This window comes from Pleurodeles waltl, chromosome 8 (assembly GCF_031143425.1).
Source record: "Pleurodeles waltl isolate 20211129_DDA chromosome 8, aPleWal1.hap1.20221129, whole genome shotgun sequence".
NCBI lineage: Eukaryota > Metazoa > Chordata > Amphibia > Caudata > Salamandridae > Pleurodeles > Pleurodeles waltl.
The window spans coordinates 857812973-857835836 of record NC_090447.1 but is presented as its reverse complement, the minus strand read 5'-3'; the positions used below and the strand labels follow the sequence as shown (position 1 = coordinate 857835836).

The following is a 22864-nucleotide window of genomic DNA, read 5'->3' as shown; positions in this document are numbered from 1 at the left end:
ATAGTTCATCGAAACGATAATTAAGTCCTCGATATGTCTTAAATGTCATATGTAATTGTTGCAAATTGCAGTTCCCCATTGTATTCCCTGATATGCGTTAATAAGTTAGTTTACTTTTGCAAGTTGATGTTCACATGAATTTGACAAGATTTAATCATGGATTGCAATAATAATTTTATATGTATTTGATTAACATGAATAAAGTACCATTAAATTCTATTTGCTTTAGTTTAGCTACATTGATTTGCCAGGCCCCAGCCTCATGAAAATGATAAAGCTTTTTTTGCCAACGTCATTTCATTCAGATTTTATTCACGTGAAATGTGAATTTGGAAATAGATGTGCTATTGTCTTATTTATAGAAAGTCTGAGAAAGTAACCTTGAGGATGGTATACCACGAGACTGGGAACATGGAGACTGGACGGAATTATAAACTGTTGCAAGTCGTACAGGAGAAGAAAGATGGATGCTTTCCAGGATGGTCCTCGGAACTTGCCTGGATGTTGCAGAATCCCGTCTCATGATGTGCTATTATTGGAAAATTAATTCTTTCGATCCATATGGCAGAGATAATGAACAAATCATTCACTTTGCGGCAGCCTGGACACAGTAAATTAAAGTCCAGAGACCTTGTGGATTTTACTAGGGAGAGATCCCTTGGACTGTGAGAGGTACAGACTTTTTCCCCTTGCCCCACACTTTCAAAATGCTGGCTGAGAGAACTTAGCATCTCAGAAGCTCAGTCTAGTGTTCTTATTGGTCAGGAAAAATCTGACACCTTCCATTTTCTCTCACTTTTTGACAACTTTAGTTTCCTTTTGTCCCAGATGTCATTTTACCAAATTCTTTTGGTCCTTTATTTCCTTTTAACTTTTTGTCCCCATGTTTTGTAGCCAGGCAGGTCAGTGACTTGCTACATTTAAGGATTGCCATTTATTGATTAGCTAACCTACATAATTATACTGAATTCTTGTTTAGATTATAGAACAAGCAGATTGGAATATGGTTCCTACGAGGTTAGTAGGACTATATTACACATATTATATATATATATATATATATATATATATATATATATATATAGGAACTACACAATAAAGAGACTTAGGACTCCAATTACGACATTGGTGGTCCAAAGACCGTCAATGCAGCGGTGGTCCAACTGCCACATTAACAGGTTGGTGGACAGACCTGTGGTCCCTGCTAGGATCTTCGATCCAGACAGGCTAAGGGGGGAGTGGTATTGGGGGGGGGGGGGGGGGGGGATATGCAGGTTGCAATCAGTCAGGGTGGCTCTGAACACAGCGCTGCCCTGCTGATTACAACCTTGTTCTCTGCCAGCCTTTTCATGGCGGTACCACGGAGAACAGGTGCAGGAGAACACAGGGGGCCCCTGCACAGTCCGTGCCCATGGCATGGGCAGTGCAAGGGTCCCTCTGCCCAGCACCGTCGATAGATGCACTGTTTGCTATGCAGACAGTGCGCTTTGAGGGCGCTAGTGCCCCCTCCGTGCCCCTGCGTGCTGCAGCAATGCTGCCACCACTTTCCTGCTAGGCTGACTGGCGGAAACCTTGGTTTCTGCCGGTCAGCCCAGTGGGAAAGTCTTAATGGGGCTGGTGGGGAGGTCAGCAGCATGGCAGCGATCACCCCATCGACGGTTTGGCGGACGGGTGCTCCTGTCTGCCAAACTCATAATAGGGCCCTAAGTCTATATAACTAATGAGTAATTGTTGGTTTCTCTCGGTTAGTTCTCAGTACCACATCCAAACCCCTAAATTTGACCAGGATAATCGATGTTGTAGGTAACCTCGAACAGGACACTCGAATTCCAGAGGAATCAGAAGAAACAGATCTACCCTTTTGTTTCGTCATTCTTGCATGCCCAAGTTAAACAAACGAAAGATACAAAAATTAATTTTCAAAACACTTATTGAAATGATCATATCCCTGTAAAGAAAGGATGAGCTGTGATTATTAGAAAGACGAGGCATGTTACTGTAATTAGCATTACTCAAATGGTAAACAATTGAACCATGTTGTTACTAAGTTGGCTCACTCTTCTCTATTTCTAATCCTATACTACAGAGCATAGCAGGAGCACCCTCTGGTAGAAAGGTTGGGATAGTCTAAATCCCATACCTTGGTCTTGGATGTCAATAAGCCGGTATGAGTGTGCGAGTTATCTTTCTTTTAAGGGTAGAAGTCGGATTCAGCAGGGCTGCATCTCAGTCACAGTTCAGGGATTCTCTGATTATCCGGCATGAAGTGCTCCTCTCAACCAGCATAGTACAGACTTTGTTTATATAATAAAACTCTCCTTATTGCACTGTGACAGGGGTGCAGAACAGCCACTTTGGGTTGTCCAACAAAAACAGATTGTCTCGTAACTAGCACAGAAAATGAGAACACAGCATTGTGTTCTGATCATATGTCCCTGGACTGAATGTGCAGACCACAAGGTGGCAATGCCTACCAGGAATAAATGTGCGAGCAGAACGTTCTTTTGTTAGTAGGAAATTATGTGAAAAGTCCGCATCAGTGTTAGACCGGACAGCCTTAGGGTGGTCACCCCTAACATTTCGCCTGCTTCCCTCCACTTTGTAGATACTGTTTTTGCTGGTTTTAAGACTCTGCACACTTCACCACTGCTAACCAGTGCTAAAGTGCATATGCTCTCTACCTTTAAACATGATGACATTGCATCATACCCAATTGGATTATTTAATTTACTCAGTCCCTAGTAGAGTGCACTATATGTGACCAGGGCCTATAGATTAAATGCTACTAGTGGGCCTGCAGCACCGATTGTGCCACCCCCTAAAGTAGCTCCTTAACCTTGTCTCAGGCCTGCCATTGCAAGGCCTGTGTGTGCAGTTTCACTGCCAATTCGACTTGGCCTTCAAAAGTACTTGCCAAGCCTAAACTCAACTTTTCTACATACAAGTCACCCCTAAGGTATGCCCTAGGTAACCCATAGGGTAGGGTGCTGTGTAGGCAAAAGGCAGGACATGTACCTGTGTAGTTTACATGTCCCCTTAGTGTAAAACTCCTAAATTCGTTTTTACACTGCTGTGAGGCCTGCTCCCTTCCTAGGATAACATTAGGGCTACCCTCATATACTGTTTGAGTGATAGCTGCTGATCTGAAAGAAGGAAGGTCATGTTTAGTATGGCGATACAAAATCCTGCTGACTGGTGAAGCTGGATTTATTATTATGATTTTAGAAATGACACTTTTACAAAGTGAGCATTTCTCTGCACTTAAATCCTTCTGTGCCTTACAATCCACGTCTGGCTGGGTTAGGTTGACAGCTCCCTTGTGCATTCAGAGACACCCCAAACACAGGATACTCAGCTTCACTTGCATTCATCTGCATTTTGAATGGGTCTTCCTGGGCTGGGAGGGTGGAGGGCCCGACACTTGCATGTCAAAGGACAGTAGCCTCCCCTCACACAAAGGACTGCCACACCCCCTACTGGGACCCTGGCAGGCAGGCTTGAACTGAAAGGGAACTTTGTGCACTTCTAAGCCACTCTTTGGAGTCTCCCCCGCTTCAAAGGTACATTTGGGAATTTAAACAGGGTCTCTGCCCCTACCAACAGACACTTCTGAGGTAGACACTCTACCTGGCAAGACACTTCCTGGAGAAGAGAACCTGAACCAGAATCTGCCCAGAAGAACTGCCTGGCTGCCCAAAGGACTCACCTGACTGCTTTCTGGGAAAGACTGCTGCCTTGCTGTTGTCCTGCTGCCTTGCTGCTCTCTGGCTGTGCTGAGAAGTGCTCTTCACGGGCTTGGACAGAGCTTGCCTCCTGTTCCCTGAAGTCTCAGGACCAAAAAAACTTAATCACTACAAGGACTCCTTGTGCGGTGGAAATCGTCACACAGCCTGCCAGAAACGACGCACAGCCTCCATCACAGTGAAATTCACTGCACGCCAAACCAGAACGACGCAGCCCGACTTCGCAATTAGACAAATCGACACAGCACCAGTGTAGCTACTGGAAATTCGATGCACCACCCACTGGATCGATGCACAAACAAGCCGAAACACCACAACCCGACTTCCAGAGAGGAATCAACGCAGCGTCTGCCGTGTGGTAGAAATTTCCATGCAACGCCCACCTGATCGACTCAGCCCCTGTGTCTGTCCTGTCAGCGACGGAAATCCACGCATCATCCCCGGGGCATCCGAAAACCCCAGAACCCAAAGAGGATCCACGACCAATCGCAGGAAAGCAACGCACAGCCGTCCCTGCATGAAAACTAAATGACGCATAGCTGTGTGCGGCCCGAGAAATCGACGCACCCCCCCTTGTTGTACACGCATCTCCTCCTCTGCGGTTCTTTGCAGAGATTTTGAACAAGAACCAGGTACTTTGTGCTTAAAAGACATTGATTGCTTTTAAATGACTAAAGACACTTTATATCACTTTTACAGTGATCTCAACATATACTTATTGCATTTTAATCGTTTTGACCTGCATCTTATCAGATAAATATTATATATTTTTCTAAACACTGTTTGGCGTATTTTTGTGGTGCTATACTGTGTTATTGCATGATTTATTGCACAAATCATTACACATTGCCTTCCAAGTTAAGCCGGACTGCTCAGTGCCAAGCTACCAGAGGGTGGGCACAGGATAATTTAGACTGTGTGTGACTTACCCTAGCTAGAGTGAGGGTTATTGCTTGGACAGGGGGTAACCTGACTGCCAACCAAAGATCCAATTTCTAACAATTAGAAAAAGATGTCATGCCAAAATTGCGATTCTTAAATGGAGCCCTGTAGCGGGCCATGCAACAGGAACTAAAATACAGAAATAACCAGCCAGGTTTGAGGGACTTTGTTAAAAAGGATGATTAAGCATAAGATATGTAGAGGAGGTTGGTTCCAAAGCATCACAATCAGGGAGATAAAAGAAAAAAAAAAAAAAACAGCCACCAGCTTGAGATCCACAAATCCAAGGCAGGGAAAGTCGCAAATTGCACATAAGGAAAACAACAAGTGTGGGTGGGACATAAAAAGCATGTTTAGAAAACTGGGCATGGCAAAGGCATGACTCAAATACAGTCTTTCCCTATAAGAAGCCAATGGAGTCTTTGCTCCTCAATCTCCGAGCACCTTCTAATAAAACTCACACTGGCAAAGCCAATAGGTATGGGGCCTTGGCAAACCTGCAAGTTGTATTATTTGTTTCACACTTGCAAAAGAAGTTTAGAATTAATAAAATGTGAAAGCCCTTCCATCTAATGGTTGCTTGCAACTGCCTTGACCAGAATATTTGTTTAAAAAAACAAATATATAAAAAAAAAAAAACACAAACAAAAGAAGAACTCTGCATTCCAGCACTGGCACTGAAGTGGACTATTTTGGGTGGATGTTCAGACGTGGTAGAGCAAGATGCAGTCACTCGCAGTTAGGATGGCCAATTGCTGACCAATAAGTAGAAGTCATCCTGTAGCACTCCGCTACTTTGTACTCTTTGAATCGTCTTCAAAAATTGTTCGGCTATTTTTGGATTATTCTGCTTGCACAAGCATAGTGCATTTAAACTCTACATTGCAAGAAACTGAACAAAGTTGTGGACTTGTTCCCTAGGCTACCTACTGCACTTGTTGGCTGAATGGCACAAATCTTAGTTGTTGGCTCTGTTAATTGCTTTTCATTCTATCTTGCAGCTCAAAATCAGTCCACTGATAAAACATTTCAGATTTAGCTTGTGCGTTTGTTCAATAAAAACCTTTTTATTCATCCAAAACATAATTATGTTGTATTATTACACTGAAGAACCAGAATTCCTCCTCATTTAGGAATCCATTATTTCCCCAATATGTTTTGCACTGCTATCGCACTTCACCAGGGGCGTTCTCTGAACAATCAAGATTTCAATGAGTTTGAAACACTTAATAGAATACTGCACAAAATTTCACCCCTGAATGTGTATCTAAAGAAGGTTCACCAAGCATCCTGCGCTTCTAAAATTCTGTATCTCCAAAGCAAAGTTTTGATTTAGGAACCTTGGATTGTCGATCCTCGCAGAATGTGCTCTTAAAACCATGCATCACATCAATTCGTATTACAGTATAAAAACATTGTCAGTATCACACTGTAATAGGTAATCTAAACTGAGCTGTCGACAGAACCTGCTCACTGTACCCAAAGTAAGACCCACTATCTGTGCTCTATACCACGTGAATCTCTCACTAAACTATTCCTTTTGCTCAAATCTAGTGCCAATAACGCACCAATGTATAGTCAGTTAAACATCAATCTCTGCACCAACAGTGCCATGCTGCTGGCTATGATGAGCACAAGTAAATTGTGAAGGACAGGGGACATTAGGAGTGCAGCAGTGGGGCAGAGGACTACAGGCCTCAGAAAGCCTTCACGCCGGCCCGCCCACAGAGTCGTTCATGCTCAGAGGTGCTTGTTTAATACCAGGGGTAAGCAGACACTCCATGGGGCATGCCTGGGCACAGAACAGGCACGTCCGTGGCAGGCCCCCTCTCTTGGCTCTTTTGGCCACATTGACCTTTTTGTTCCCCTGGTTTGGCCTCATAAGTACTGTGGCTAGTAAGTGGGCTGTAGCTCTTAATTACTGGACTCTACTAGTCGCTTAAGTGAGTGAGTCTAGTTACAAGTGTATAACTAGATTACTTATTTTCCTGGGAGCTTTTATCCCTGCTTTTGCGTCCGATTCTATTCGGTCAGCATGGGCACGCACAAGACTGGGTATACCAGGCCCACATCTGGTACAAATAACACCACCATAGACTAAGCATGGACTGTGGGAGTTATTTCCAAGGAAATCGATCTGGCCAAACAATGACTGTCTCTGGGTTTGACAGGGCCTAGTGAAGCCACGGTGCCCATTGTGGAGTCAGACACTGGCGCAGTAGACTTGGACCTGGAGATGGTGGATAAGCAAGAAACTAGCACTACTGAAGTATTGGCTATCATTTGCTAATGTGACCTCTACCCTCATACCTCATTCTCCTGCAATCAAATGCAAAAGGAAGTGTAGAAAGTCTGGAAATGATAATCAGAGCACCCTCATCTCGATATGCCCTGGGTGCATTAATCACTTTACTATTTCAGGTGAAATTCCTGGGGGAATCAAATTGAAGTAAGCTCCTAACCACCATTAAGGATTTGCTACTACCCCTTAATGAAAAACTGAATAGGTCTGAAGGGAAGATTGGCAAAGTGTTGTAGTTTTGCCGGAATCTGCATCATGGGAGCACAGTAACTGCAAATGCAGCTGTCACCTCTACCTGATCATAGGCAGGCTGAACCCATTATTACACCAGATCTAAGCCTCCAACGGGACATACCATGGTCTATCCATCACCAAGGTCAGTCTGAGGGTCCTATGGATGGGTACCCACGGGACGTGAACGGTTTGTATCAGACGCAGCCTGGATACAAACTTGTTAGCTACCTCCGGCTCACTGATTCAGCCCTCCAAAGACAATCATGGTTGTTCAGACACTCATTTGACTCCGTGTAATCCAGTTACAATAATCTGCCTCCAGCTTGTTTCCCATATGTAGCCTTTCTGGTTAATTACCCACCCCCCAAACTTTACAACCAGGTCCACTTGAAACTCTAGAATCCTTGAAGACCAAAGTTGTGCATTGGCTTGGCTTCAAGTGTTGATTTTCTCCAGTTAGGTCACATCAAATACTGCTGACAAAGAGTGGGTTGGGTTTGTCTCCCAAGGAAAAACTTTAAAGGCGACTGTATTGTAAATTAAGCATCCTAGCTATGTGGGAGAAATCTTAGCCAGTCTGCCATCTTCATTTTCCCAGTCTATGGCTCTTTTTTCTCTGGGTTATTTTTACCGACACCCATGTTCCCCTATACAAGGGCATAATGTTACACCGATTTCAACGAGATGCCCGATTCTAGCTACTCTGTTCACCCTCCATTGGTTTTATCCAATAGGTACCAGGTTTTAGGTTCTTTAAATGATGATTGACCAAGCAAGGAATGGTGTCATCAATTCGAGGGAGGGTGTCGATAAATGGAGGGGGTAGTAGGACAGTGATTATTAATAAGGCCCGATGTTTTTAGTACTTGGTCAACTACCACCAATACTGGTGAGGATTTTAATACGACCCGTCCGTATACTAATGAGAGAGTCTCAGGTGATATTAAACAGAGACTGGATCGGTGCTATATATTTGCAACCTCGAATGTATGTGGCTTAATGAACAATTTAGGGTCTGCTGAAAGGGCCACCACCATACATGGTTTTGATGTTATCTTTATTCAAGAAATCTGGTGCGTGAATCTGGTGCAAGTACAAGGGTTTTCTTCTTATTTTCTAAGTGATATCCATTCTGAAGCTTGGAGGGCCAAGGGTGGGCTCCAGATCATAATTTCTAATAAACTCCCTGTCAAAGTCAAAAAGCATCCTTCAGCGGGCCCACACTCCCAATTAATGTGGTTAACTAGCAAAGGGAGGGAGGGATCTGGTGTTGGTCAACTTCTATATTAATGTTTTTGATGCTACACGCAGTAGGTAGCTAATACTTTGGACGATGGTCCTGAAACATTTATATGTCCTATTTCTACTATTTCATATTACTATGGGCCACTGATTTCAATATACAGATCTGCCCTGTCTCAGCAACAAGGGAATGTGAATCTACTAATCAGGATAGGGAGGGTGATGTACACTTTAGTCATAACGCATATGGGGACAAACTGATTTTTTTTTATTTCTATAAATGACCTACTGCTACTGAAATGTTATTGTGACGCCAATGGGGAGGAGATTCTAACCTTCACTGGGAGAAATGCCTCTTCCGTTATAGATCATATACTGGTGTATTCTGCTAGTGTCATGTGTGGTGCCCATAACACGGTCCAGTCCATATTAAGGGGACACTAACCCATTGTTCTTCCAATTGTTTTCCTGGGGCATGAAACAAAGCTCTCTTCATGTAATATTGCCCCCTTGAGGACCAATGGTGTGAGAATTAAGTGGGTGGATATTGACCCTGGCAGTATGCGGCAAAGGATTGCTGCCAGGAAATACCAGGAACTGAGTTATTGCCTTCAAGGTACGGTTACCTCTTCTTTGTGGAACAAATGTGTTCAAAACATTTCAGCAGCAGGGTCACTCTTGTTAGGTCAATCGAAGGGTATAAAGAAAACAAACAGGGGCGGAGAAGGAGGGGTTGATCAGGTATGTAACCAGGCCTCTGTGGATTTAAGATCGGCCCTGCAGAGCACCCCTAGGGTCAGTGCAGCAAAAAGGTCCCTTCGCCTAAGGTATAAAGAGGCTCTGGTGATCAGGAAGGCAACCTTACAAAAGCCTGGACAAAATGACCTTAGCTGCAGAAACTAATGATACTAAGCGGTTTTGGAAAATACTTAATGCACCATTCCTGGAAAATGATACTACCCCCAAGCGTTGTTCTTTTGTCTCCTGTAATGCCTGGGTGGCCCACTTTTCTGAAATATGTAAACGAAATGCAAGAGCAGGTGGATCAGAGGGGTGGAGGGAGACTTGGGAATGGAAGGACTACCCTCTGTGCCCACTTTTCTAATGAAGGGGTGCTTTCTGCCCTGCATACTAGTGCAGGAGGTAGGGCCCTTAGCCCAGATGGGGTGCCGATAGATGTTTTCAAGTCAGCTATAGACATGGGAGCCCATTTTTACTTGGGTGTTTAATGCTGCAGTCGCTGAGATTTCTCATTCGTGGGGCATATCTATTATTGTACCCATCTATAAGAAAGGCGATAAATCTAACCCTAAAAATGATGGGCCCATTTCACTCCTAGACTACTCGATGAAAGTTTTGAGTAGGATGAGGCTGGAGGAGTGGGTTCAAGAGCATTCCATTCCCAGCACAATATGGCTTTAAAAAGGTCCTTGGTACCATCCAACTATGTGTAAATCTGGCCTTGCTGTTTGGTTAATACAGCGGAGCTAAACCCGGCCCCCTGTTTCTTTGCTTTGCAGATGTAAGCAGTGCTTTTGACCTAGTTGATCATACTATTATCTGGTGTTCCCTGCTTCCCCAAGGGATATTATTTGTTTTTTGGCTCACTAGGAAAATTTATCCTGCAAAGTTTGATTTGGACCACAAGGGGGTCCGCCTTTTAGAGTTGGGAGAGTCGTCAGGCAAGGTTGTGTTTCAGCCCCATTATGGTTTTTGTTATTTATTAATGGAGTGGACAACTACCTACAATCCTTGCTGGTCAATGCCCCCAGTGTTGCAGGCCACCTTATACCAGTGTTATACTCTGATGATGCTGTCCTGTTATCCAGGACAGTGGGTTTATAAAAATTGACGAGTGCCCTTAGGGAGTTTTTGAGCTCCAAGGGAATGGTAATTAACAAAATCGAAGATGTTCACCATGATCTGTGGGGATAAACCCAAAAAAAAGTAGAATTTTGTATTGATAATTATCCCATTGGCAATGGAAACTCTTTCTACTATTTGAGGATTTCATATACATTCAGTGGATCATGAGCACACACGATTTCAAAGGTCAAAGGTCAAATGAGTAGAAATTTGAATGGGAGTTTCAGATTTTCTAGGAAATTATGCAGTCAGCCAATTAGAGATATGGTGGAAACTTGTAAGGCCAGAGTGGTGCCTACCACTACCTATGGGGCCGATCTATGGGGTTACAAGGTAAATACTCCTCTGCAAGTAGAGGAAAACAGCTTCTTAAATCACCTCCTCTGCCTACCTATCTTGGCATCGACTACAATTATGCATCAGGAGGTAGGCTTACAGAATCTGGAGGATGTGCTTGTAGTAAGACCCTTGGTTTTATGGTACACCATATGGGTTAAACAAGAAACACATTCTACCAAATCGATAATTTTTAATTGCCTAAAACTGGATGTCTCATGTAGCCATTGGCTTGACTATATCCAATTATCTTTTAGCACTTTGTTCAAACTATCAGTATGGTCAGATGCCATCCAAGTGCGATCACTAACTAAGAAGAACATTAAAGATTTTTTTTGCAGCACAGGAGAGAAAGAAAAATGGACATAGATATGAAGAAAATTACAGTTGCTCTCTATATGTCCCTTCCCTGCAATGAGGGGTGTGCAAGTTATTTATCTTGGGTTAGCAATATGCAACACCAGTTTGTGCTGCTAAGGTTTAGTCTTGGCATTGTGCATCACCTGGTGGCTTTTCCCAACATGAAGTGCCCGCTGGAAACATTTGCATGCCAGTGTCATGGCTTGAGTATTCATGGCACAATGCACTTTTGTAAATTTTATTTGCATTACAGGCATTTTTATCTTAAACCTATCTTTGCTGTCCATATTAGATGTTTTAAAGTTGCTTTGAAGTTTAGAGTTGCTTTGAATGATCCTGATGTATGTTATAATGTTGCACTTTACATTTTAAAAGGCTTTTAATATGAGTGAAAGTATTATGCATTAAGTTGGCTATTCTCGGGCTCCTATCCAAGCTTTTTATATGCACTTATGAATTTGTAAGGTCTTTTATGTCTGGGTTGATTTTAATATATTTCTGTTTTTATGTACTTTTATGGCCAAATAAAGCTTATGACACTTGTACAAACCAATGGATGAAGAGGATGAACTGAAAGCCAGTCTGTGTATCTGTATTAAGATTTTTTTTTTGGCAAGCACAAGACTGGCATGCTATCCAATTCTGTCCTCAGGCTAGAAGTTTACCAGTAAAGTAGCACGGCCTGGGTACAAAGAGCAAGAAAAAATGACCAGGCAGTTTTCTGGCAATATAGAAATCGAAAATGGAATGATTACCTCCTCCACCGCCCCTCAAACCTCCCAACTTCAGAATGCAGAAGCTCTAAGCCAGGGTCCAGAGCTTTTGGCTAGATAAGGTAAGTTTGTAACATTAACATGGTTTGGAACAGGAGCTTTGTTCATCAGGCCACCACAAAGAGGTCAAAATGGTTGAAGAGCCATTGATAGTTCAGCTTGAGAGCATTGACTTTCAGCCACAAGGATATCTTAGGAAGATACATATTGAATGCCAAAACAAAATCATATGGTTATATTCTCCAAATATGAAAAACTACAAAAGTGATACGGGAGTTGATCTGGGAGATTTATTTTTGGCACTAAGCTTTGCTTTTATGCTTGGGCAGTCAACACATTTTGCCTCGTTCATCAACACATTGGCCTGGAACGTATGCAGTAAAAGTTATTTTATCTATTGTATTCATTTTACTGATCGTAAAGCTCAAACTTTTGGGTAACTGCAATGTCGGGTGAGAGAAGGTGCACACCCAGTAAGCACAGCAAAATTGGTAGTGCATGGTCGGGGAAAAAAAAAAAAAAAAAAAAAGTAGACTGTGGAGATGTCCATAAAGTAAAAGTCCCATCACTCTTTTGTCCAATATTAAATAACAAAAGGCAAAGGATTACGGGTAGAAGAGAAGGTTAAAAACTGTCATTTTTAGTTTCTACAGTTGAAATAGTCAGTACTTTAAGTAGTCTGTCCCAGAATGGGATAACTATTTACAAAAGAGGTTGATGATTCAAGTTAAGAATGGACTTGGTCATGTAAGGTCACTTGTCTCATAGCCAGAAAAGTGGGATCGTTTTTAAAGTGAGATGGAGATGAGAAGGTAAAGGATGGGGCTGTCGAAAAACGGAGAACCAAAAACAGGCCTAAATTTGATACTAAAATCTAGGAGTTTACAAGAGATAAAACAGGCCTAGAAAAATCATTAAAATATTACTAGACCTGCAGGTCTAGTGACTTAAATAATCTACTCAACCTAACTGTAATGTTCTTGACCCATAAACTGGTTTCAAATTATGTAATCCTAGGCAAATATTTTAAGTCACTGAGCCCTCATTTTCTTAATTACCACATGATAGCACCTTTTAATATGTTAGTGCAGCATGCCTGCTGCACAAAAACACTCGTTTAAAAGACTTAATAAATGTTTGCTCCATATATAGTACAAATCTAGCAGCATATAGGATACAAATGATCCCTGACTTGCCTCTTAGTCAGAGCCACTAGAATTATGCGATTGTGCAGCTATTTTAGCAAAATTAGATTTGCTTCACTTACCACATAATCCATCATCTGCTGCATTACCTACAGATTTTAACCAAAAAAATGTGTTTCTGGTGTAAACGGTTCAAAAGTTACTAAATATGCGACCACATGTTGTTGCACAGCGAAAGGCACTTTGCAAAGCTGGACTTGTCACCTTTCTGTTGTTTATTGCCATATTTGTATGTTAAATTGCTACTAATGATATGCACCCAATGTCCAAAGAGTGTTACCAACTTTAAAAATGACAAAATAATGAAGTCATATTGCAAATTGTGCCACATAATTTGCCTTTTCTTGCTGCATAATTCTGGTGGCCCTGCTCTTAGTTCATTATCAGCACTGTGATTGAGGCAGGATAAGATTGTTTCTCTAATCATAGTTCAAAACCATCACTTTTAATGAACATGTAACTAAAGCATGAAGTGGTAGCGTACTGTCATTTCCAATCCACACATTTTACATTGAAATAGCCACAAAATTTCCAAGTGACATGCGGTTTTACTGATAAAACTTATATAGTGTACAAACAGTATGTTTGGAAATCAAGTTTCTGCAAATATCTGTCATATGGACATCACCAAGTAAAGTGTTCTGATTTGTTTTACTCCTATTTAAAATCATTGCATCACACTTCTGTATTACAAAAAGTGCATTTTTAATTCCGGATATATTTTGAAATGGGTGTACTATTTATTTACAAGATATTTAAATGCTGTGTTAGAAAAAACACTGACATCCTACAGCCTTTTGTTTCAGAATGAGTGTCAGACAGCTCACTTCACAAAATCCTCCAACTGTAGTAAGAGGGGGAAAAAAAAGCAAACACCATTTCAGGATAAGATAAGCAGTGCTAAGTAAAAAGACAAACTGACATATGACCTCTCTTTGAACAGACAGCAAATGTGTCAAGATATAACAAGGTTTAAAGGCATATTTATTTTTCATTCAATTTCTAAATTAAATAGAACACCTGTTCCTTTACAGCTCATTTCACTCCCAGAAGTGACAAGTAGGTTCTAAAAATAGCTTGACCTGATAAATTCTCACTCCTAGCGAGTAGATTGAGGCCTGTAAAAGTAGTGGCAAAATTAGGACAGTACATCTACCTGGGTAAAGAACCCAAAATAAAGAAAATTCCATAATATCCGAGATACCAAAAAGGAGACTAGGAGAGTAAACTTAAGTTGGGGTGATCAAAAGGCCAAAGGCTAATATGGGAAACAGTGTTGAGGAGCACGGATTAGGATTAATATGAGGACAGGGAATGTAGAAAGGTTGGTAATAACAGTTGTTTGTCAGACAAGAGATCTCTGTGAGCGCCAAGTATTTAACAAGCAGAGAAAGGAAGTTCCAGTAACAAGGCAGAAGAGGTAGAAAGGGGGCACGAGGGAGAGGGGGTAAAAAACTGTCTCTAAGAGAAAGTTGTGAGAATCCTAATATCGTACATGGCGGTTAGTGAAAAAAGCATCAAGACGTAGAGGTTTTTTTTCCATACAGATAGGCTTGTGGCCCTAAAAAGAGGAAAATTAGGTCAAATCTTTACAACAAACACTGTCAGTATCTGTAAAGGGTCAGTACAGAGGTGCTGTATTGTCCGATATTTTCCAAAGAAGTCCATATGTGGTGTGAGCAATGTGGACTATTTGGTGGGGTTGTATGACCTCACAGTAACAATGACAGTTCTGTATTAGGTCCAGTCAGGTTCGTTGGGAAACGTTTGAGGGTCAGGACACTGGATCCCAGGCTGCACCTCGGTGTTCAGCAGCAGTCGGGCATCTTGGTGCTGGGCTCTCAAGAGTGTAGGCTTCTCAGCTTTTACGGCCCTGTGGAGTTAAAAGGGACTTAGTCTACTGACTCAGAGTCCCCTCCTATGCCTGGCTTTCGTGGGCAACTTTTCTGCAACTAAGGCACAGCAGACAAAGTTCTCGCTTTGCTAGTCCACAGTTGCGTACGTGCAGTCCAGGCTTTGGTGCAGCCTAGCTTTGCTGGGTCCATGGAGCAGCAGTACAGTCCTTTTAGTACTAACATGATCTTAGGTCTGGGTGGCAGGTAGGGACAACTAACTAGCCAATGGGCTAGCATGTCCCCTCCCATCAGAGGACTACATCCTGTGAAGTGTGGAATCTAGTTATCCCAGGGTACACTATTCAGATCACTCTCAACATGGCAAGACCTTTTACTGTGTGTGAAGCTCCTTAGCTCAACCTAGATGTGTGGCTACCTGGGGGCTATACCCCCATTGAGAAACAGCTTCTCCCTCTCTGCCCAAGATGCCAGCCTGCCTAAACAAGAGAAGCACCTTCCTAGTGTTACTAACATTTGCCCTTCAAAGGCGGTTTCCTCTTTGAAGCTAGTCTTTGTCTCGCACCCACTCCGGCCATCATGCCAAGAGGTCACTGTTGCATCCTCCCCAGCCTGGGTGCTCGTAAATGATTACGCCACCCACAAAGCCTGCTTTTAATAATGGTTATTCTTCTGTGTGGAAGTATGAACTCAACATTATAAACATGAAATCTATTCACCACACCCTAACACGTCATAGTTATACAGAGTACATCAGGAACCAAAAGAGTCCAGTCATCGTAAACACAAGATTCTACATCTCCCCTGTTAGATATATCTGTAAAATGTTTTATTTTTTCTTCTCTTGCTATTTAGATTACAGTTCATTGATAAGTCATCTTGGAGCTCTGACCAAACATACAGATCGTGTCCTCATAGGCTGGAAAGAGAAAAGAGACGAGAAGTCTGTGACAGATACTGGTGATTTAGGGACAGGTACAGTCAGAGGGCATTCTGAAGTCTCAACTGAACCAGTCTCATCTGACAAAAGGAACTGGTAAATGATGAGGTATACATCTGAAGTGCGAAGACTCCCTCGTAAATTACTTTACAGGACGGAGAGCACTCACCGTGTGTCCTTTGCTATTCACAACTTTGAAGGGTCCAGTATCGAAGGGAGCATCAGATTTATGTTTTCTGTTGTTGCACCAATACTCAATCTCCTGCATTGAAAGTAATGTTCTTGGCACAGACAGTTGTCAGTACATACATTCATCTTTTGTTTACGGCAAGTCTTTTTGATGACGTTCACCATCTGTTGTAGATCTTCTGTTGGTCCATTGGGTTAAATTGATCGTAAAGGCTCTCCCAAAAATCTGTGTGGCAGGACTTTCACCCGTTACTGAATGAGGATTCTACTGAGAAGCTCGAAGTATAGCATGGAGAGCAGACTAATTTAGCACACTGGACAGTCTTAAGTTTGCTCATAAAGCATTCAACAAAATCATTTGCTTGTGGCTAAAGAGGTGTGATTTTCTGATGCTTCGCAGTGAGATGAATAAGAAAGGCTTGGAATTAGACTGTTGAAAGGTGGACCATTGTCAGACTTAAAAATTGAAGGAACACTCCATATTGCAAAAATGCCATCTAATCTCTCAATGACTGAGTAATCGACAAGAGATCTTCTACTAGTGGAAAAAATGAGTATTCATCAATAACCACCATCAGGTGATGTCCCTTTTCAAGAGGGCCAAAGAAAATCAACAGCTATTCTTTCCCATGCATGTTTTTGTAAATTTGACATGTTCCAAGTATGTTGAGGGATTTGGGGGTATAAGCAATTGCATAAATGATAGACCTTTAATTATTTTTCATCTCTTATTAAGATGAGGAAACAAACTGACTCTACAAACTCGTTTAGAGGCAATAATTCAACAGAGTCCTTCATGGGCTACTTCAATAACTTGTTGTAACAGACTCTCTGGTATAATAATTCTTGAATCCTCTAAGAGAACACCATCTTGAGTAATGGACAGTTCATCTTTTACATTCTTGTAGTCTTTGATACTCACTGTCACATGTGAGAGGTCAAGTGTGCCATTTCCAGGATTGATGTGCAATGATGTCCTTCAGTGTCAACATGTCACTATCGTTGCTCTTTGCCGTAATAATTTGTTCCAAAAAATAAGTGGCAGGGGTGTCTGACTTTATGATGAAGTTAATGTAGGCTTCAGCCACTTTGGAAGGGGAACCATGACACTGTACTGGCCCTCGTGAAAAGTAGTCAGCAGGGTTTTGATTGTTCCCTGGTCAGTACATTATAGTGTAGTCATTCCTGTAGTCACAAACCCCAAAGTTCAATTCTGGGAGGCATCTTGGCTTTTGGATTGCCAAAGATGGTAAGCAATGACTGATGATCATTTACAAGAGTGGAACGTTTTACATATAAGAATACGTGGAAATGTTCAGAAGCCCACACTACTGCTAAACCTTTAGTTTTTCCAGGTTGTAAATAGGCATGTTCAGTTTGTGACAAACTTATGCCTTCAAGTATATGGGTGTCAACAACAGCCTCTATGTAGCTTTGGATTAAAAGTAGGCCATTTCAGTGGCCTTCTCAATTGCAGGTTTGATTTTCCTAAAACTTTGTTCACACTCGTCTGACCAGTAAAATGGAACCTTTCTTTTTGTCAGGTCTCTAAAGGGAGCACTTACTGTGGCAGCCTCATGTACTTATCTAGAACAGTAACTGGCCACACCAAGAAATAAATATAACAGTAACATCTTGTGGGGGGTTGGTGGCCAACACAGCTTGTATCTTAGCTGGATCTGGCATCAGAAAATTCCCTATCAGAAAAGATATGGCCAAAGCATTTAAGTTTTGCTTTGTGGAAATCACATTTCTCTGCATTCAAAGCTAGACCTGCATCAGCAAGTAGTCAGACTTGTATAGGAGCTTTATCATTTTCTTTTTGTGTAGCCCCAAAGGCTAATATGCCATCACTGTAATTGAAAGCATTCATGACAAGCTGTATTAAACATCTTGAAGGTTCTGCAGCTAAGGACACAAAGTAACTTAATCTTTTATATCTGAACAAACCAATGTGAGTATAAAAAGGTAGTAATGAACCTGCAATTCTCTTCAAGTTCCAAGTGATGATACCCCTTGTTCAGACCAAGACGAGAGAAAACTTTGGCACCATTTAACTGTGTGATTATGTCAACAACGTGCAAGCCAGGATGTCATTCTCTTTCAATTGCCTTGTTAGCTTGACGCATGTCAACAGATGCACACAGCTCCTTCACAGGCCTTTTGGGTACTACCACCCACGGAGTTGGACCAGAAGACTGATCAATGATATCATGCTTTAGCAATGGCTAAAATTCTTTTTCAACTACTTCTTGTAAAGAAAAATCAATTTGTCTATGTCTTTGAGCAATAGGACAAATGTCCTTATTGATATGCAGTTTCACCTTCTGGGTCTTAATCTTTCCTAATCCATTAAACAATGAAGGGAACCAACTTACTATTTTGTGATGAGCATTCATGTTGTAGTACACATATATCAGTCTCTTTCAGCAGCAATATTGAAAGTGAGTAAACAGGCAACTTGACATAATACCTCAAAGTACGCAAATGGCAACTTGTACCTTTCTCTTTTTGTGTTTCATAGTTGCTACAAATGAACCTTGACTCTTTAATGGCGTAGATGCAGCCCATGTATACACAATACAGTGTGAGATGGGGTAATGGAGCTATCTCACTGTATCTCCTCAGGCATGATGTTCGACACACCACTGTCCATAATAAAAAGTTAGAGCAGCCTTTTATCTTTAGTGTAATTTTCAGACAATGTTTGAATTTTTGTGATTTGTTTTCTCATCAACTTTTCTTCAATTCATATTTTTCTTTGCATGTGGCCAGTCTGACATGCACATTTTTCTGAAGTAAACAGAGACTTCACACATCCATCTTCCTCACTGGCACTTGACACTGAAACTGAAGAGCTCTTGGACAAAGATGTAGATGACGATTGACTACATTTAGTGTTGATTTGCTCAGCTGATGTTGCCGCTTTGCCTTGTGGGTGTGCATAGAACGTCACTTCTGGAATATTCAGGGGTCCAATCTGTTTTCTCAGTTTGATGCACTTAGTTTTTCCTTTGCTTTACAAACGGTTACAAAATGGTTCTCCTTCCGGTAGTCCTTGCATATTTGTCCAATGGCAGGACATTTACCTTCAAGAAAAAAATCCACATCTGAAGCACGATTTCTTTGGAGATATCACTTTGTGTACGTTAGCCTTGTGCTTCTGCTAATGTTTCATGTTCATGACACTCACTGTGGTCACCTCTGGCCTCTAGGTCAGTAGCTTGTCAATTTGCATGTCCCTCAGCTCTGGCAGCCAAGAATACTGGCTCCAGAATAAGGGTTTCTCTCAGCATTCGTTGTCTGAATGAATCTGACAAACCACCATCTACTACTCTGAAACACACAGCTTTTTCATCATTGAACTTACAATGCTTGATGAGCGTATCAAGTCTCTCAACAAATTCCTCTATTGTTTCACCAGCTCTCTGCCTTTCCTGACTGAAAATATATCTTTCATAACAGACATTTGGCACTGGATTGAATTTGAGATTTAGCGCTTCTTTGATCTGACAGCATGATCGAGAAATAGCACATGCTGATGAAGTTTTACCTTTTACTCCTTACCAGCAAGATTTTTGGGGTATTTGACAATACTGGTTATCCATTTCTTCCACTGCAACAATGAAATCTTCAAAGGTTCCTATCCAGGCAGCCCATCTGACACCAATATCTTGCTTTTGGGTGGTATGGAATGGAAGTGGTGGTTTCAAAGAGGAGGCAGCATTATAATATTTGTTAAACTTACTGACACTGAAAGCGAGATTCTCCGTAGCACCATCTGCTATTTACTGGAACCTGCTTCATTCACACTATTCCAGAGAGGCCTGTGGTGTGCTGGCATCAGGGACACCATGAACAATTTGAAGTCTTGTGCCATCTTCTTTGTGCCCATTGGAACCCTTCAACTTCTCGAAGACCGAGTTATACTGAGCCTCACCTGGCAACTTCAGTGGTGTGCCTCTTGAAGGATTAACCGCTCTGTCAGCCCAACCCCGTGCTTTCACTTGGGTTGTGGCGCCTTGTGCCGAGGTCGGAGGGCTCTCTTTGCTCATATTCTGGTAAGCATGGTCATATTGCCTATATCCCTTCTAATGTTTCTCTGCATTTATCAGCTTCTATTCACTGGGTTCTCTTGCACCGGTCTGTCACTGCTCATAGTGTTTTCCATATTGGATTGTTGCTGCCTTTAGCATTTCTTTGCACTCAGCCGTTGCCGCCTCATGCTTCTCCACAACTGGTGATCACCGTCTTTAGCATTATGGTTCTATATATCTTATAACTGTGTTGCGATGTGGCACAGTACCTATTTCATGGCCTCACCAGCAGCATCCTAGACAATAATACACAAACTTCTCTTCTGTAGGGCTTTAGTGTTCTTCAAAAGCTTGGCACTGGCTTGAGTGGCGCTTTGACTTCACATACACCAAACACCATTCTTCACTTCGAATGAGGCATGTGTGGCATGCGGAAGCAGTTTGCTGGACCTCAGCACTGTTGGTTCTTCAGGTTACATATCCCCTATCTCGTTGTCAGCTGAGTCATCCCCAGCCTGGGTACTGGCAAATGAATACACCACACAAGGAGCTTGGTCTTACACACATTTATTCTTCTGTGTCTAAGCTTGAACTCAATGTTCAAAGAATGAAATCTATTCATCACACCCTAACATTTAAGTCATAATTATAAAAGTCCATCACCTCTCCCCAGGCTGTCTTGAGGACAGCAACTTTGTGCAACTGACAACAGCTACTGGAAATGTTTGGGCAACAAAGAGGCAACTTTCTAAAGTTGCTGTTTGTAAAATAGGTCCATCAATTTCAACCTGAGCTACAAGTCGGGATTATTGCAACAATTAGCAGTCCCATTTGGAAGTTAGCAATTCTGAGCTCCCATCATTTAACACCATACTCGCCAAGGGGCTACTAGCCTTTCCACAGCAAAAACAATGCAGTGTTTTTACAGTCATGGCACGTAAAGTTAACAAAACGTAAGTCTTTTTAATGTAATGCACCCCGCCTTTACGACTAATTAGGCCTGCCTTAGGGGGTGAACAATATTAACAAGCATTGGCAATGCCAATAGGCCAGGCTTTAAAAGAATGTTGTATGGTAAGATGAAGTGTTACCAATGGATAGCATGGGAATGGATATGTATTTGTGTAGAAGCAAAGAACAGTCAACCCAGACTAAAACCCATGTAGGTTAATGACTGCCCTCCTCCCATTTGTGCTGCTGCCAGAGAAAACACCATAAATTATCTAGTTATTGACGCCAATTGAATAGCAGGTTTGTAATCTTAAAAACTGAACCTCGGGCAGTTGTATAAATAAACAAAATGACGACAACTGTGTGGGGAGAGCAAGCACTTTTTTGTGGAAACACACAAATTTAGAGCAAACAAAATATGTACTCCTGGCTCAACATGTGGGCAGGGCCAAAACCCCTCTTACTGGAGTTTAAAACTCGTTCTGCCAGTCTGCAGCCTGGAATTCATGCTTTACTCGGTCATATTTCTGGTCAAACAAGAAGTGCTGCAGTCCGTGCGGGACATTTAACTTACAGGCCCTAGGTAACCATGATACCATATACTAGGGACTTCTAAGTAGGTTAACTTATGCCAACTGTGAAGACACTAATTAGACATACTTTAAGGGCTAGAGACCAGGTTGACTGCTCTTGGGGCACTTTCATAGCCGAAAACCAAGCAGCATCAGCCCAAATTTGTGTGAGTGATCATGCAAAAACAAACAAAAAAAAAAAAAAGAGGCAGTTCCTTACACCCGCTCTGCACTGGAGTCAGGAAATTACCCTGTCAATCAACACTGTTCAAAGAACTGTAAATGTATCAAGCATTGGGCAGTGGACATATTGGGTTGGGTCTAGTGCATGCGTGGAAGTTTGAGGGAGAAGTAAGTAGTCTGAGACTAGGATGAGACTTGTGTACAATGGGTTAAACTGCAAGGATCAGTGGCAGAGGCCATATTGTCTTGGGTGTTGCACTGGTTGCCATATGCTTATGATGAAGATCAACAGAATCAGTCTAGGCTTTGGAATAACTGAGTAGTTTGCCAAATCTGTTTCTATCCTTTATTCATGTTAATCATATTTTGTGATTATTTCCTACTTATACCAGAATGAAGAGAGGGCAAAACAAACTAAGCAGTTAAAGGTGTTGCCATAAATAATCATTCACACAGTCCTTTTAAATTATGATGGACTTTATAGTAGTTTATTAATTTATTTTACGTACGGTAATCACCTCATCTATTATTTCACATATATATTTACCCACTACTAACTGGTAATACAAGTAAGCACAGAGGCAGCAGACAGAGTCTTATCTTTGTTTGTTCTTCTAGATAGTTCATACAGTAAATTGTACCCGATTGGATTAGGAATAAAGAGTACAATAGTAGTCCTAAGCATATTCTAGCTTCTGTTTCCCTTACTGGGTACCTGTTGCTGTCAATCTTCTAGTTTGTTAAGTAGGGCTACCTTATTTCTTTGGTTGGGTTTTCTTTGAAAGACCTGGAATTCCAGGCCAAGCACCTGCGAAAGGAACAGATAACAGACCATGCAAAGAACCTATAGACTTTAATTGGTGCCTGGTTTGATCGGTTTTGTCACAAGTGCTAGCCACGGTCGCACAAGTAGGGCATTCTTTTTAATCAGGAAAAATTTGGCAACTGAATGGCAGGATTTGCAGAAGTTTCACTCATTGTAATGTGAAGGAAATGCATGATTTTATTTAAATGCGAGGTTTGCAGGGCATGCTGATTAAGTAAAAGTAGTGGGATGCATGTAAGTCACACCACCCTGGACTTGTGTGTCCATTTTTCAGAATTGTCTGTTTAGTAGGGTTCTCTGGATGTCGTGA

At 41.8% G+C, this 22864-nt stretch overlaps 1 protein-coding gene across 1 annotated transcript in view; it reads right to left on the bottom strand.

Moving 5' to 3' along the window:
- Nucleotides 1-22864, bottom strand: part of DCT (dopachrome tautomerase) — a 117033-nt gene that overhangs the window by 76109 nt on the left and 18060 nt on the right. The gene's annotated exons all lie outside the window — the stretch shown is intronic.